This window comes from Trachypithecus francoisi, unplaced genomic scaffold (assembly GCF_009764315.1).
Source record: "Trachypithecus francoisi isolate TF-2019V2 unplaced genomic scaffold, Tfra_2.0 Lachesis_group7, whole genome shotgun sequence".
NCBI classification, from domain to species: Eukaryota; Metazoa; Chordata; class Mammalia; order Primates; family Cercopithecidae; genus Trachypithecus; species Trachypithecus francoisi.
Genome location: NW_022681472.1, coordinates 96565444 through 96579381, shown reverse-complemented (window position 1 = coordinate 96579381; position 13938 = coordinate 96565444). Strand labels below are relative to the sequence as shown.

Below are 13938 nucleotides of genomic sequence, written 5' to 3'. Positions count from 1 at the left end.
TGTTTGAAGTGTTGTTCAAATGTCACCTCTCCCCTATGTGAGCCCCTAGTGGGTCCCGTAGTGCTGCCATCGCAGGTCCCCAGCCTGCCCCAAGAACACACCCCGGCAGGTGGGGAAACTCAGGCACCTGTGGGCAGCCCTCTGCCAGGTCACAGGCCTGGAAGAGAGTAAAAGGCGTGCCACCACGACCCGGTCCATCCATGGCAGTCACCGGCTCAGAAGCAAGCAGCTTGGCTCAGCTGGCTGGGGCTCACCCATCTGCTGTGAGGGCTGGGGTCTCCCCATTCTCCAAACACAAAAACTGAGGCCCAGAAAGGGCAGGAGCAGGGAGAGCTGGCAGAGCCAGGGCCAGGCCTTGTAGCTCCCTAGGGCCATGCAGAGGGGACAGGGAGGCCACCGAGGGGAGGAGCAGCCGGGAGCCCCGGGCACCCCCAGGGACCCCCTGAGCTCCACACGGCAATTCCCAGCAGATGGGCCTCTGGGCAGCTGGCCAGAGGGAAGCAAAGCCCGGGAGGAAGGGCTTCTGCGGCTGACCCAGGACGGGGAGATTAAAGGAGAAGATGTTTGCCTTGGCAGGGGCCCCAGGACCAGGCGAGCCAGAGGAGGGGGCCAGCGTTCCAGGCATCAGTAGAAGATGCCAGAGTGGGGGTGCCAGGAGTAAGAGGTACCCACTCTAGGGGCAGGGGCAGAGTGGATGAGCAGGTAAAGCACATTGTGTGCCGCAGCAGGGGTGGTGACGGGGACCTGAGGCAGGCGGGCAGAAACCCTGGGTGGGGTGGCGGGGAATCCTCCAAGCCCTCCCAAGCCTCTTCCAGGAAGCCTGAGTCACAGGAGGGCCCCAGGGCCAGGAGAGCAGCCGGGAGCACTGGTCCCGTGGGAAGGGGACCGAGATGGGGACAGGGACAGGGCAGGGCCACCCGTCACCTCCTCTAGCTGGGCCAGGCCTGGCTTCGAGGTCTCCGTGGCGGGTGAGGACGAGGCCGTGGGAACAGGCTCCTGCAGCTCTCCGGAGGGACTGGGGGATGGTAAAGCTAGAGAGACTGGGTCCAGCCCATCCTGCAGAAGGGGAAACTGAGGTCCAAGAGAAGAGCCTCCTGGACAATGATGTCATCAACTGCCCAAGTGTCCCCTGGGCAGCCCAGGCCCGGACACTGGGGAGACCAAGGCAAGAGTCTCCCCAGCCAGGCCCTGAGCACCCTCATTCGGGGGTGTTCAGCTTCCAGAGTCCGGGTCTAGCACATCCACCCTCAGCCACAGACCCGAGACCCTCCAACTCCCAGGGTTAGAGCCTCCCTCCTGATGCCCCATTTGCAGGACCCCACCCCAGGGAAATCTGATCCCCCCAGGCCCTGCCCCACCTCACCACCTTGCTCTAGAACATTCCCTGGCTCTGCCACTCCATGCCCCAGGATGGGAGTCAGGGACTTGAACCCTAGCATGCCGCAGTCTGGGGGGTTCCCAGACTCCCATCTGCCCACATCAGTAATGGTGGCTCCTGCAGGGGTAGTGGAATCTTCGGGAGTTGGGGGCTGTGCCTCAAACAGAACCAAGCAATCCGGGGGTACTTCCCCAACTTACAACCACTCATCTGGTCCAGCCTCTTATTTGCAAGTGCAGAGCAGAGACTCCAAGGGATGTTATGCCCACTCTGAGGGTCACCTAGCAGGAGACCTGGGCCCCACTGGCCCACTCCACCTCTCATCCAGCAGATAAACCCTGAGCACTGGCTAGGCCAAGCCCCAGGCAGAGGGCACAGGGGCCCCTCTTCTCGGCCATCCCAACACCACTGGACCCTGACCACATCTTCCAGGGCCAAGGGCTCCAGCCTGGGCACCTCCAGGCAGGCCTCAAGCAGATGCCTCCCTCCCTGCTCTGCCTGCGCTGACTGTTCAGGGTCCCACGTCCCAGTCTCAGCCTGTCCAGGACTCTGCCACACACAGCCAGGCTCACACATAATAAAGGCAGGAGCCAGGCTGACCCTGGACAGAGAGCGGGCTAGTGGTGCCAAGGCCTCAGAACCAGGGGCAGCAGGAGGAGCAATGCCCAACTCAGGTCCAATTTCTGCAAAACATTTTGTTCAACTCCCTTCCAGCTCCAATGGGCAAGGATAACAGAACCTCACTGAACCATCCAGAAAAATCACTGCCTTTTATAGACAAGAACACTGGTCCCAAAGAGGTCAAAACCAGGCTCCACAGCCACTGAGGCACTCAGGCCCCGAGGCAGGGTTCTCATGCCCAGTACCCGCCCCCCGACCTGCCTTGTGAGGGTTTGCAGGGGACGTGCACCCCACCTTCACCTCCTGACTCACTGGACTCCCAATTGAGGCCAGCGGGGAGCACGTGCCCAGCGTAGGGCAGCCAGGTGGCAGAGCTGTCATTGTTCTGTACTTGTGGTAGGAGCTGGGCATGGCAGAGGCCCTTGCCAGCAGGACTCCTGCCCTCTCCCACCCAACCCCAAGCCAGGACAGGCCTTACAGGAAGATGTCCCAGCCCACCCAGGGGGCTCCATCCAGGTCACTGGGACCTCCTTCAGAGAGCCCCCATTGCCTGGAGCCTGTGTGACCTCATGAAGTGACAGAGCCTCAGCCTCTCACTGTACAATGGGCAGACGGCCTGTCCTGCTGTCACAGGGACCTACCAGAATGGGGTCGGCACAGCCCTGCACACCCTGGCAACTATCTTCCCCAAGCCCTGGCTTCCCTGACTGTAAGACAGCTCTCACTCCTGCTCCAGGAGCCACTCTGGCCCTGAGGAGGCGGCTGAAGCCACATTCAACACAGATCAGCCTGCGTTCATCCCCCTGAGCCCTCTAGGGCCTTCCAGCCTGGCTTTCTCCCTGGCCAGCAAAACAGCAAGGGAGGAGAGGCTGCGGGATCCAAGCCCCCAGCCAGCCCGGCCACCCTCCCACAGGAGCACCTGGCTCAAGGGCAGGTCCCAGAGAGCGCAGCCCAGGCTCTTTGGTTCCCTGGATCCTTCGTCCACTGTGCCTGGAACCCCAGCAGGCTCAGTGCACTCAGGGCCCGCACGTCAGCTTATCTGCTCTGCACACACAGCCCATCAGGTGATGCGTGGTCTCGTCCCACAAGAGAAGGGTACACTGAGGCTCAGAAGGTGACATAGCCAAGCTGGCGTGGCCAAGTTAGCCCTTCCCGAGGCCACCTTCCCCCCACTCTGTAGCCCCCATCCCCACCTCATCTCTTCCAGGCCCAATCATCAGCAGGTGCCCTTTGTCCCCCGTGTGCCTGTGGCACAGCTGCTCCACTTGGTGCCAGCTCCTCGGGGCAGGGCTTAGGACTGTCCTTTTCCCAATGGGCCGGAGCAGGCACACACAGTAGGTGCTCCAGGGTTGGGGGCTCGGTGAGAGAGGAATGCTGGACGGGCTGCCTGGGGCCAGATTCCATGCCACCTGATGACCTGGCGAGGGGTCCTTAGGGCCACACCCTTGGCTGGGAGGAACAGCCTCTCCTTTTCTAAACTGTCTTTTGTACAACAGCCTTGGCGCAGCTCAAAAGATAAGTGAGGTTCTCAGGCTCCTGACCTGAGGTGCCCCAAGGAGGGGAGACACGTGCACCCTCTCTGCCAGGTGAACTACTGGGCCATCGGAACCCACAGCTCTTGCCCCACCCACAGTGGCACCGGCTGTGTCCACGTAGCCCTGATCCCACTCGGCTAAAGAACGCAGCTCTCAGCTGCCATAGGTGGCTGCCAGGACCCTCCACTCTCTGCTTGGGCTCCTGGGTGGAAGGAAACACCTGTCTCTGTCCCCGTCCCACCTCTGGGAGCCCCACCCCACCTGACCCCCAGGGAGGCCAGCCTACCCGATTGGCAGGCGTGGGGCACACCCCGGGCTGCCCCCAACCACACCCACCCCACTCGCAGCACACCGAAATCAGGCAGCGGCGATGCCACCCTGACCACGTACCTGTGCGAAGTGCAGTACCTCCTCCTGCGGCCCACAGCCACTCCCACCCAACTCTGAACCTCCACCCGCGGCCCATGGCCACTCCCACCCAACTCTGAACCTCCACCCGCGGCCCACAGCCACTCCCACCCAACTCTGAACCTCCACCCGCGGCCCACGGCCACTCCCACCCAACTCTGAACTGTGCAGAGAGGGCAGGGCTCATCGGCCCTCGGACCTTACCCAGGTTCCTGCCTATGGGTCCTGCAAGCAGGTCCAGGTCAGAAGGAGGGGTGGGAAGTCTTTTTTATCTCACACATGTTCACCGGTGTGACCGAGTCTCACCACTTCCTGCCAGGAAGACCCATCATTGCTCCCATTTTACAGGTGTGGAAACAGAGGGGCAAGAAGTCAAGCATCCAGTAAGACACTGGGAAGCCAGGCCCCCCTGCCTATAGCCCAGCCTCGGCCTGCTGCACTTGCTAGGAAACGCCACTGAGGGCAGGGAGGGGTGCCAGGGATCAGACGGAGTAGGTGACAGCAAGGGTGGCCAAGGTAGAGGGAGGGAGAAGCGGTGCTCTAGAGGTGAGAAAGTGCCCTGGGTGGCCTGGGACAGTGACCATCTGGTTACAGCCTTTGGTCAGGTTTGGGACCTTCATGGAACAAGGCAAGCCCAAGGTCTTGGGGGGCAAAAAATCACTGCTGTCTGTCAGCCCCAGGCCCAGAAGCTCGCAGCTCAGCCCCTCTGGCCAAATGCCACCTGGACACCAACCTGGTACACTTTCCACTCAACTCTCCCTTTCGCCAGGACCTGCCAACCAGGGAGAGGCCTCCCCAAGCTGTATCACTGCCATCTGGATATAACTCCCTAAGGAGGTCACGTGCATAGGCACTGGGCACCAGCGGACACTCTGCCCACCCTGGCGGTGAGCGGGAGGGCTCACACCAGCTTATGTCCCCCTCTCAGGCTGTGTGCACCTCTGCCCAAGTCCTCAGCCAGTAAAGTCACGTCTGTGTAGCTTGGGAGTAGTTACACCACAGAAATTGGCCAATGCCAATTCAGAATTTGGTTAAGCATTTGTTAAGTGTGCCCTCATGTCATTTTTGAGCCCAGCCACCCATGGTGACTCCAAGACCGCCTCACCATCCAAACTGCCCACTTGTCTGAGAAAGAAGCCCACCACCCGGACTTCCTCCTGTCTCCCATGTCCAGTGCCTGACTGCATCAGCCAGCCACCCTCACCATGTCCTCAGCTGGTACTGAGGACAGAGAGAGGACCCACTGAGGCCCCCAGCCTTACTCAGGGCAGGCTTCCAGGAGGAGGGCAAAGGCAGAGAGGAGCAGGTAGCTGAGGAAACCACCTGGCATCTCATCCCCGCCTGCATTTTCTCCCTCATGCTGCATTTCTCCCTCACTGCCTGTGGGGGCCTGTCCACAACCTGCCCCGCTCCGCCAGCCCACCATGCCCCAGCTCCAGGTCCAGCACTAGGCCTGGCACAGAGTAAGTGCTTGGCGAACATGTTGGGGGTGTTGAGGGGTGACCAGCTCCCTAGCGGGGCTATTTGGAAATAGCCCAGGAATTCCTACACAGGGCAGGGCAGCTTCTCCTCCTTAGTAACCACAGTGAGGGGGGCCAGCATGGTGATTGGGAGACCCCCAATGGCTAATTCCACTCAGGTGACAGGCTCGGAGCCCCCCATTGACAGCAGCTCCAACGCCCCCTTCACAGATAGGAACACCAAGGCTCTGCTTAGCCCTACAGGCTGGGGGTTGCACCAACTCCACCTTTCTGGGCCTCCATCTCCTCATCTGAGAAACGGTGTTAATGAACTTGTTGGGAGGACTGCAGGAACTCTGTGAAGCACGGCTCTGCACAGGGCAGCCAGGGGGCTTCTATCTGTGTAAGGCCACAGGCACCCTGTGTTCAGTGACCTCCTCTGGTTTGCAGCCTGGGAACAGGGCCCCCAGGGTCGGCAGACTAGGTGGACGCCCAGCACTCACCATCATGAGCAGGGCACACCCCAGAGCCCGCAGGCAGAGAGAGGAGGTGCAGCACGTGCCTTTCTGCCTTGGCTGCGGGTGCCCGCGCACACACTGTGACCAGCTAGCCTGGACCCCACGCTGCCCTTGGAGCCGCTATCAGAGAGGGCCAGGAAAGCCTCCCTCATAAAGGGCTTCCCTCCAGGAAGCCACAGGCCAGGGTGAAACTGCTCTGCCCACTTGGAGCTAAGCATGTCACCACCCCACCCCTGCGGCCACCAGCTGCCCAGGGGCGTGTCAGGAGTCACCCGCTTAATCCTGAGGCACGTGGATCAAGGCTGCTGACCTGATTCTACCGGGGTGCTGCTTGAAGGGCTGAGGCGCCGCCCGAGTCCCAACACTGGTATGGTCTGAGCCGGACTCCACCTGGTCTGAGACCTGACGCTCCGCTTCCCCGTGACCTCCACTGACATCCACGACCTGCCCTGGAGGCACGGAAGGCTGTGGGGTTCCAGCCCACCAAACTGTGCAGCTGAGGAAACTGGGCGCTTAGTGGGGGTAGAGCCAGATCCTGGGCGGGACCCTGGGCAGGATGAACTCAGGGTAGGAGGTCTCCCGCGCACCCAGAAACGGCAGCGGGTCACCCCTTCCAGTCAGGGGTGTCCTGTGGCTCGCCTGGGGAAACAGCAGCCTCCCGGGGCTCGGCCCCGGCACGTGGCAGCCTCCAGGCCCACGGCCGCCAGGCGAAGGGTCCCGGGACGCGCCGGCAGGGGGAAGGCGGCGGCCCTCCCGGCTGCGCGGCCCCGAGCCGTGCCCGGAGCGGGCGGCGGGCTCGCGCGCGGACGGCCCCCCACGCGCCTGCACAAAGCGCCGCGCGCCCCCGCCCCGAGCGGGCGCGGAGGAGACTGACCTGGCGGTCCAGGCGGCGCCGGCACGACGGGCGGAGGGCTCGGGAAGCGCGCGCGCCCTCGTGCACAGGCGCGGCCGCGGCGCCGCCAGCTTGGGACGCGCGCCGGACCCACCGGGTCACGTGGGGGCACGGCCCAATGGGAGTGTTCCCCACGCCGCGGCCGCGCGCTCGCCTCCCCCGAGGCCGCCCCTGGGCTGGGAGGAGGTGGCTGCGGCCGCGCGGGCGGCCTCGGGGGCTGACCTTGGCTCGTGTACCTTGGCTCCTGTACCTGGCGGGCGCCTAGGCCAGGTCGGCCTGGGGCGGACGGTCCTCGGAGGGGCAGTTTTGAAGCCCGAGTAAGGAGGCAGAGGGCGGGATGTGGACGAGGCCATGGAGTTCACGAAACTTTGGAGTTCTCAGTTTCCCCCTAAGTCGACTGGGGCTGAGTTCCCTGCCGCCAGGCGGGCCGACTGAGGGGATGGGCTGGGGCGACAAGACAGCAGCCACCCGGCCCGGGTACTTGCGGTAAGACCGGCTTCGAGGCCCCCGGACCCCCGTGTTATCAGGACGGGTAGAGCGCCCACGGGACACGTGGTGCTCAGAAGAGCGGGAAGGCTTGTGAACGGGGCCTGCCTGAGCTGCACCACCCCGTGCCTCCAGGCTTCGAGGCCAGCCCAGGTGAGGGCGGCATCTCAGCCTCTAGCCCTTGGGGACCTTGAGGACGTCCTCTTCTAGGTCAACCCTTCCTAGGGAGGCTTGTGGCTCCAGTTACTGGAAAAACCAGTGCTGGTTCATGCAGGAGGCCCCAGGACAGGGGGAAACAGAGGCAAGCTGGGGTCTCCCAGGGGCCTTACCCACCCAGCCCTTTTCCATGCCAATCCCTGGACCCTTGGCCCAGTCAGATGTTCAACTGCTCCAGTCCTGCCTCCACTTCCCCGAAAGATGCTCTTCCACCCATCCACCCTCAGCAGCCAGAGGGACCCTGGGAAGATGGGAGTGAGAGCCGCCTTCCTCTGCAAAAGCCTCCAGGCACCACCTCACTGGTGAAGGCCAGAGACCCTAAACTGTCCCAAGACCACCTGACTGGGCTGCCTCCCTGCCACCTAGCTGCCAGCCTCTCTCAGCGCCAAGCTATTCCTCCAACCTAAAGTTTCCTTCCCAGCTAAGGGCCTTTGCACCTGCTGCTCCTTTTGCCTGGAAGTTCACCCCAGACTATTCCAGGGCCTCTGTCCTTCCCATTGCGTGGTCCCCATCAGCTGCCGCCACCTCTGAGAGCTCAGCCTCCACTGGCCATCCTGTCCCTCAGCCCACTATACTCTCCACTCTGGCAGAAAGTCCCCCAATCAGTGACAACACAGGTCATGGTCCACACCTCATCTGGCTCGTCCCCAGTGCCCAGCATCTGGCACAGAGCTGGTGCGTGCAAATCCTGGATAGGTGGGCGAACTGATGGTGTCCAGAGGCCCCTGGTCCTTAAGGGTAGGGGTGGGGATGTCTCAGAGGACATAACCTTGCAGACCCGGGTTCAAATCTGGGCTCATCAGCTTATTTAGTCCTCACACAGCCCATATTGGGAGAGCTAGTATTCTCCCTGTTTTGCTGATGAGACACAGAGAACGTCAGCACCTCCCCAAGACTGCCCAGCAAGTTGGGAGTAAAGCTGGTACAGTTCCCACGTTTAGCTGCTAAATAGGGTGTCCTGTACCTGGTGTGTTCAAGCAGAGATCCACACACGGGAAGGTCAAGGCAACATCCCTGGTGCTCCAGCTTTGAGGTCCTAGGAAAAAGGGAACCTCCCATTAAATGCTTCTATTGCCGGGAAGTTCAGCACCTGTAAAAGCAGCCCCTTCCCATTTCATTGTGGTTGCATTTTAATTCTTATTTTTTAAATGTTTAGCTTCAGGCCAGGCACAGTGAGTCACACTATAATCCCAGCACTTTGGGAGGCTGAGGCGGGAGGACCACTTGAGCCCAGGAATTCAAGACCAGTCTAGGTAACATAGTGGGACCCTATCTCTACAAAAAATAAAAAATGAGCCAGGCATGGTGGCGTGCTCCTGTAGTCCCAGCTACTCGGGAGGCTAAGGTGGGAGGATCACCTGAGCCTAAGAGGTCAAGGCTAGAGTCAGCCCTGATTGCACCACCGCACCCCAGCCTAAGTGAAAGAGCAAGAGCCTATCTCAGAAAAAAGCATTAATAAATAAATGTTTGGCTTCGTCTAGCCTGGGCAGCACCAACACCCCCTGCCTGTTTCATGCTATTTTCCTCCTCTCCTGCCCAAAATCTCAGAGAGATTTCTATCCCAGCCACCCAAATTTGCTGGGGTGAGTGGGCTCCCAAGAGGCTGGAGTCGCCTTCCTCCCCACACTCTTGTCATCCTGCAGGGAGTTGGGAGCAAAGGAGGAGACTCCTCCTTGCTGGATTCTTTTCAGTTCTCAGACATTCACCGAGTGCTAACCACATGCCAGGGACTTACACCCACCCACAAAGTCCACACTGAGCCCTGCAGAGGAACCCCTGACACCCCCGTTTTGCAGATCAGGAAGCCCAAGCTAAGTGAAAACAGAGTCAAGATTCAAACCCAGTCGTGGTGAAGCCAGAGCCGTCCAACTGCTGTGAGTGGAAGGGCCAGGCGTGAAGAGGCTTGGGGAGAATCCTGGGATTTCATAGCTGGAAGAGAGCTCAAAGTGACGGTGTTTGACAGAGGAGAAGATGGGGCCTCACAGATGATGGCTGAGCCATGAAAAGGTGGGGTCAGAAGCCAGGCCCAGTCTCCTGAATTCCAGACTCCAGAATCTCCCCCAGGATTGAGGTATGTTCCACAGAAAGAATCCCAGCTCCACCTACCCCAGTCACTGGACCTGCCCCTGCCCTGGAGGCATGGCCAGGAGGAGGCCCCCAGCAGGCAGGGGATTGCTGGAGGGGCGCCGACCGTGCAGGACGGTCTAGACAGTGGTGAGGCCCTCTGGGCCTGGCAGGATTAGCAGATTAGCTCCAAGGAGGACAAAGACAAGGTCAGCGCTAAGTGGATTTCTGGAAAGCCTCCTCCAGCCCAGCAGGGCCCTACAGGAGGGGCCCAGGCTGGGGGACCTAGATCTAGCCACGGAGGGCATGGGTGGGCTAATGGCACCAGCAGCAGCTCTTGAGCCCCCATCACTGCGCTGCACACTTTCACCTCTCCTGGCCTCAGTTTCCCCATCTATAAATGTCATGGTAATAGCTCCAATCTCACAGGGCTCTGGGGAGGACCCCATAAGATGGTGCCTATCAAGTGCTGCGTTGCTTCTGCCTGCGCAGAGCAGGTGCTCAGTAGATGTCTTTGTGACTGTCTTTTGAATCCTCCTCCAGCCCTGAGGCTCAAACAAAATTAAAAAGAGCTTGCTGTTTAGTGGTAAGTTAGGTAAACAGAAGCGGGGTGCAGGAGTATACATCTAGGAAGAGAGTAAGTGTGGGGAACAATGCTCTCTGGGCCATCTCACATCCCCCCTGTGCCCTGATTTCAGTGGCAGTGGCCCATTCTGAGCGAGCTTGGACCCTCCTCCTCAGTGCCTGCCTTCCTTGTGTACCGAGCCCCGAAGGGCAGAGGAGGGCCAGCCCTCCGCAGTGTGGCAGGGCTCTGGCGGACACACCTGCCTCCCATCTGCAGAAGGACCTTCCTCAGGTGTCCAGCACGCTTCCCAGGAGGTCCTGAAACCAGCTGAGATCTCGATAACACACCTGTGTTGGCTCCCTCACCTGGTCATCACAGATAAACCACCTGCGCCCATGTCCCCATCTCAGGCTCTGCCATCGAGGGAACCAGCGTAAGCAGCCATGCCCCTGATGCGAAGAGGAAGTAGGGCTTGAGGGAGGCCGGGACCCGGGGGGTTGGCATGCAGGAGCTCTGAAGGTCATTTTCATGTCCCTCCTTCCCCCAGTTTCATTAATGCAACCATGCTACTATGATGATGAAATTTTCGTTTGTGTATTAGTGGTGCCTGTGAAACCTGCTCTCTGTGCATCTGTGGTCAGGAGTTCTGAGTGACTGGGCTGGGCGGTTCTGTCGGGGGTCTCAGGAGATGCAGTCAGACGGCCAGGGTTCCAGACATGCAAGGGCCCGACTGCGGCTGGGGGATCCCCTTCGGAGCCCTCTCACGGGCCCAGCTGGCCAGGCCATGCAGGTTATTCGCTGCTGCTTCAGTCTTCCTCAAGACGCCCCTCTGTAGGGTTGCTTGGGTGTCCTCCCAGCAGATTATTCGCTGCTGCTTCAGTCTTCCTCAAGACGCCCCTCTGTAGGGTTCCTTGGGTGTCCTCCCAGCGCTGGGGCTGGCCTCCCCCGTATGGAGTGTCCCAGGAGAGCAAGACACGTGTGATCTGGCCTCAGAAGCCACCCAGCACCACCTCACTGTGCTCTGTGGGGCACTCAGGCCTGCCCTGACTTGGCATGGGCAGGGTGGGGCGACTTCCCGAGCCTGCAGCCGGTGCTGCCTGCAAGGATGAGGGAAGACCCCTGCAGGCTGAGCTCCGGCCCCTTGGGGGCTGAGGTGGGCGTAGGGCTGTGTCTGACCTGGACTTCTGAGACCACCAATGAGGTAGGGTATGGGAGCTTAGGGGGACACTGAGCTGGGACCCCTGCACTGGTGGGGCTCCCCTAAGCCTGTATGCTCTAGCTGTGTGGCCCATTGACAGCCGAAAGGGCTCCTGGTTCCCACGGCTCCTGCATTTGTCAGACTTTCATTGAGGACCTGTGCCAGGCCGCGCTGGGACCTGCAGTGGGAGTCCCCTTAGACAGTGCCCCAGCTACCATACTGGGGGCACCCAGGAGGCACGTCCCAGGCACTGCATCTGAGCAGGGAGCTGCCGGCCAAGCGTTCTTCCTGGAGGAAAGGGGCTGGCGCTCAGCAGGCAGGAGGGGCGCCTTGGTGGAGGGAGGATGGGGGAGTCAGCAGGGACCCTGTGGCCTGGTGCTAGGGTCCCAGGCAAGAGCTGGGGTGTCTCCTGGGGATGACAGGGCCTCCCTGGGGGTGACCGTGGCCAGGTGTCCCACGATACACGGCCCTGCTGGCCTCAGCCCCATCTGGCACCTGCCGTTGCATGTGTGACCCCCAGCTCCCGGAGGACCACCGTCCCTAGATGCTCCCGCCAGTGAGGAGGCCGGGACACCCACGCTGCAGCATTGAGGATGCCCGGGAGGGTCGGGGCAGGCGGGCCTGCGGGGAGTGGGCCTCAGGCACGCCACACGGGCGCCCCCTCGTGGGGCCTGTGGGCAGGGCTACTGCACTGAGTGCGAGCTGGGCGCAGATCACGGGCGCTGCCCTCAGCCAGGTCAAATGCTCTGCTGTTGCTGTAGGGCGATGTTGAACATTTGTGAATGAGAGGCCTGCATTTCCATTTGTCCCCGGGTCCCTAAAATTGCGTGCCAGGTCCTGTCTGCAGCCCCACCTGGCCTCCTCATCTGCTGGGATTCAAGGGAGACGCCAGCAAAAAGTGTCCACATGCCAGCCCTGCAGCACCCCATTCGGGGTGAGAGACAGAGCCACAGCCAGGGTCTGCTCCTCACCCCACAGTCCCAGTGAAGGAGGATGTGATCTGCAAGCGCAGAGCTCCCCGCTCAGTCCTTTGAGGCTGAGCATGTTCACAGTCTGACTGATGCTCCCGCACACGTGGCACGGCCGAAAGGAGACCTCTCTTGTGTCTGATATGCCCCCATCCTGTGGCCCATCAAGGTGGGGTCCAGCTCCGTCCTCTCTGCCCTGCAGGGTCCAGCAGAGCCAGCCTGGAGTGGCTGGTGGGGAGAGTAGCAGGGCTTTGGGATACCACAGCTGGGTGTGGCCCCAAGGGTGGTGGAGGGCTCGGGGACTCTCGGAGCAGGCCTGGCAGCTGGTGGGTGTCAGGGGGCTGGCCCAGCCACCACCCCCTACTTCCATCCATGGAGACTATGGCCCTGGGAGAGGCCTCCTCAGCACCCAGGACTCCTGGGGGTCAGGACCCTCCCCCAGAGATCAGCCTGGGAGGGCCTGTCTTTTCACCCCCACCAATGTAGGGAGAGCCCGCTCCATGAGTTGCCCTCACCAGGCCCTGAGGCGCAGAGCAGAAGCTGCCCTCCCCAGGTATAGCCCAGACCACTGGCAAGTGGGGAGGGACAGGCTGGTCTGCAGGAAGACCCCCGGCTGGGCCTGAGCAAGCCCACCCCTCAGTGTGACTTAGGAAAATCTGTATCTTCAGAGGGCAGACCTCACGGGAGGTCTCCAGGGAGAGTGGGGAGTGGACTTCCACCGGGGTCTGCCCCACTCACCCACCCGCCCAGGTTCAGAACGCCCCTCTCCCCTGCACCCCTGGCCCACCAGGGGCCCCAGGAGTGGGGTTCCTGCCTCCTGTCCTAAAGCCCTCTCGTGTACCGCTGGGCAAGGGTATTGACAGAGGGCTTTCATCCCACCTCATTTTCTGGGAACCTCTTAGACCCTGGAGGGGCCCGCAGGGCTCAGAGACCACTGTCAACCCAGGAAAAAACACTGTTTCTGGCACTGAAGTTCCCAACCGTCAATCCAAGAACAGTTTGGAGAATTTGTGGTAAGGCTGTTTCTCCTGTTCTTTCCAGAGTCAATGAAGGTCCCTGAGCTGAGGAGGAGAGAGGAGAGATGAGGAAGGCAGAGAGGGGACGGGGAGGAAAGCAAGGAACAGGAGGAAGAAGGAGAGGACGGGGAAGGGAAAGGGAGGGAGGGAGGGAGAAAGGAGGGAGGCGGTGAAGGGGAACATGAGAAGGGGAGGAGGCAGATGTTCGGGGAAGGGATGAGATGGGCCTGGTGCCTGGGCCCCGTGCCTCCCACTCCTCAGCAGATGAGGCCTGTTGGGGAGGCTGGGGAGATTGGTGTCCCCACGGGGAGCAGAGCAGGGCTGAATCTAGAGGTGCAACAATGCAGAGGGTCCACATGTCCCCACCAGGCCCAGAAGAGGGCAGGGGCAGCTGGCCCCACCCAGGGACCCAGGCTCCGGTGGGCTGTGCAGTGCCCAGCAGCGAGGAACGTGGGGCCAGGGCCTCCAGGCCTGCTATGTGCTGAGGCTGCATGCCAACCCCCCATGGGGAGCCTGGTGGGATACAGGGGGCAGCCACAGAACAAGTGACCCTCCCTGGAGGTTGTGAGCCCCAAACACTGGATGCTGCCCAAGACACGGCAGATCCAGGCTG

The 13938-nt window shown here is 61.4% G+C and overlaps 1 protein-coding gene and 1 long non-coding RNA gene across 2 annotated transcripts in view; one reads left to right on the top strand and one right to left on the bottom strand.

The window, feature by feature from the left end:
• The window catches only part of PTP4A3 (protein tyrosine phosphatase 4A3), a 44683-nt gene extending 37785 nt beyond the window's left edge, over positions 1-6898 (bottom strand). The window contains exon 1 of the mRNA XM_033202300.1: positions 6795-6898. The gene's annotated coding sequence lies outside the window, so the exon portion shown is untranslated. The remainder of the gene's footprint in view (positions 1-6794) is intronic.
• A 112-nt stretch (positions 6899-7010) lies between these two features.
• Positions 7011-10920, top strand: LOC117078812. Its single transcript, XR_004435170.1, has 3 exons — positions 7011-7298; positions 9311-9585; positions 10277-10920. It is a non-coding gene; the product is annotated as an uncharacterized LOC117078812 (long non-coding RNA).
• The last annotated feature ends 3018 nt before the right edge of the window (positions 10921-13938 follow it).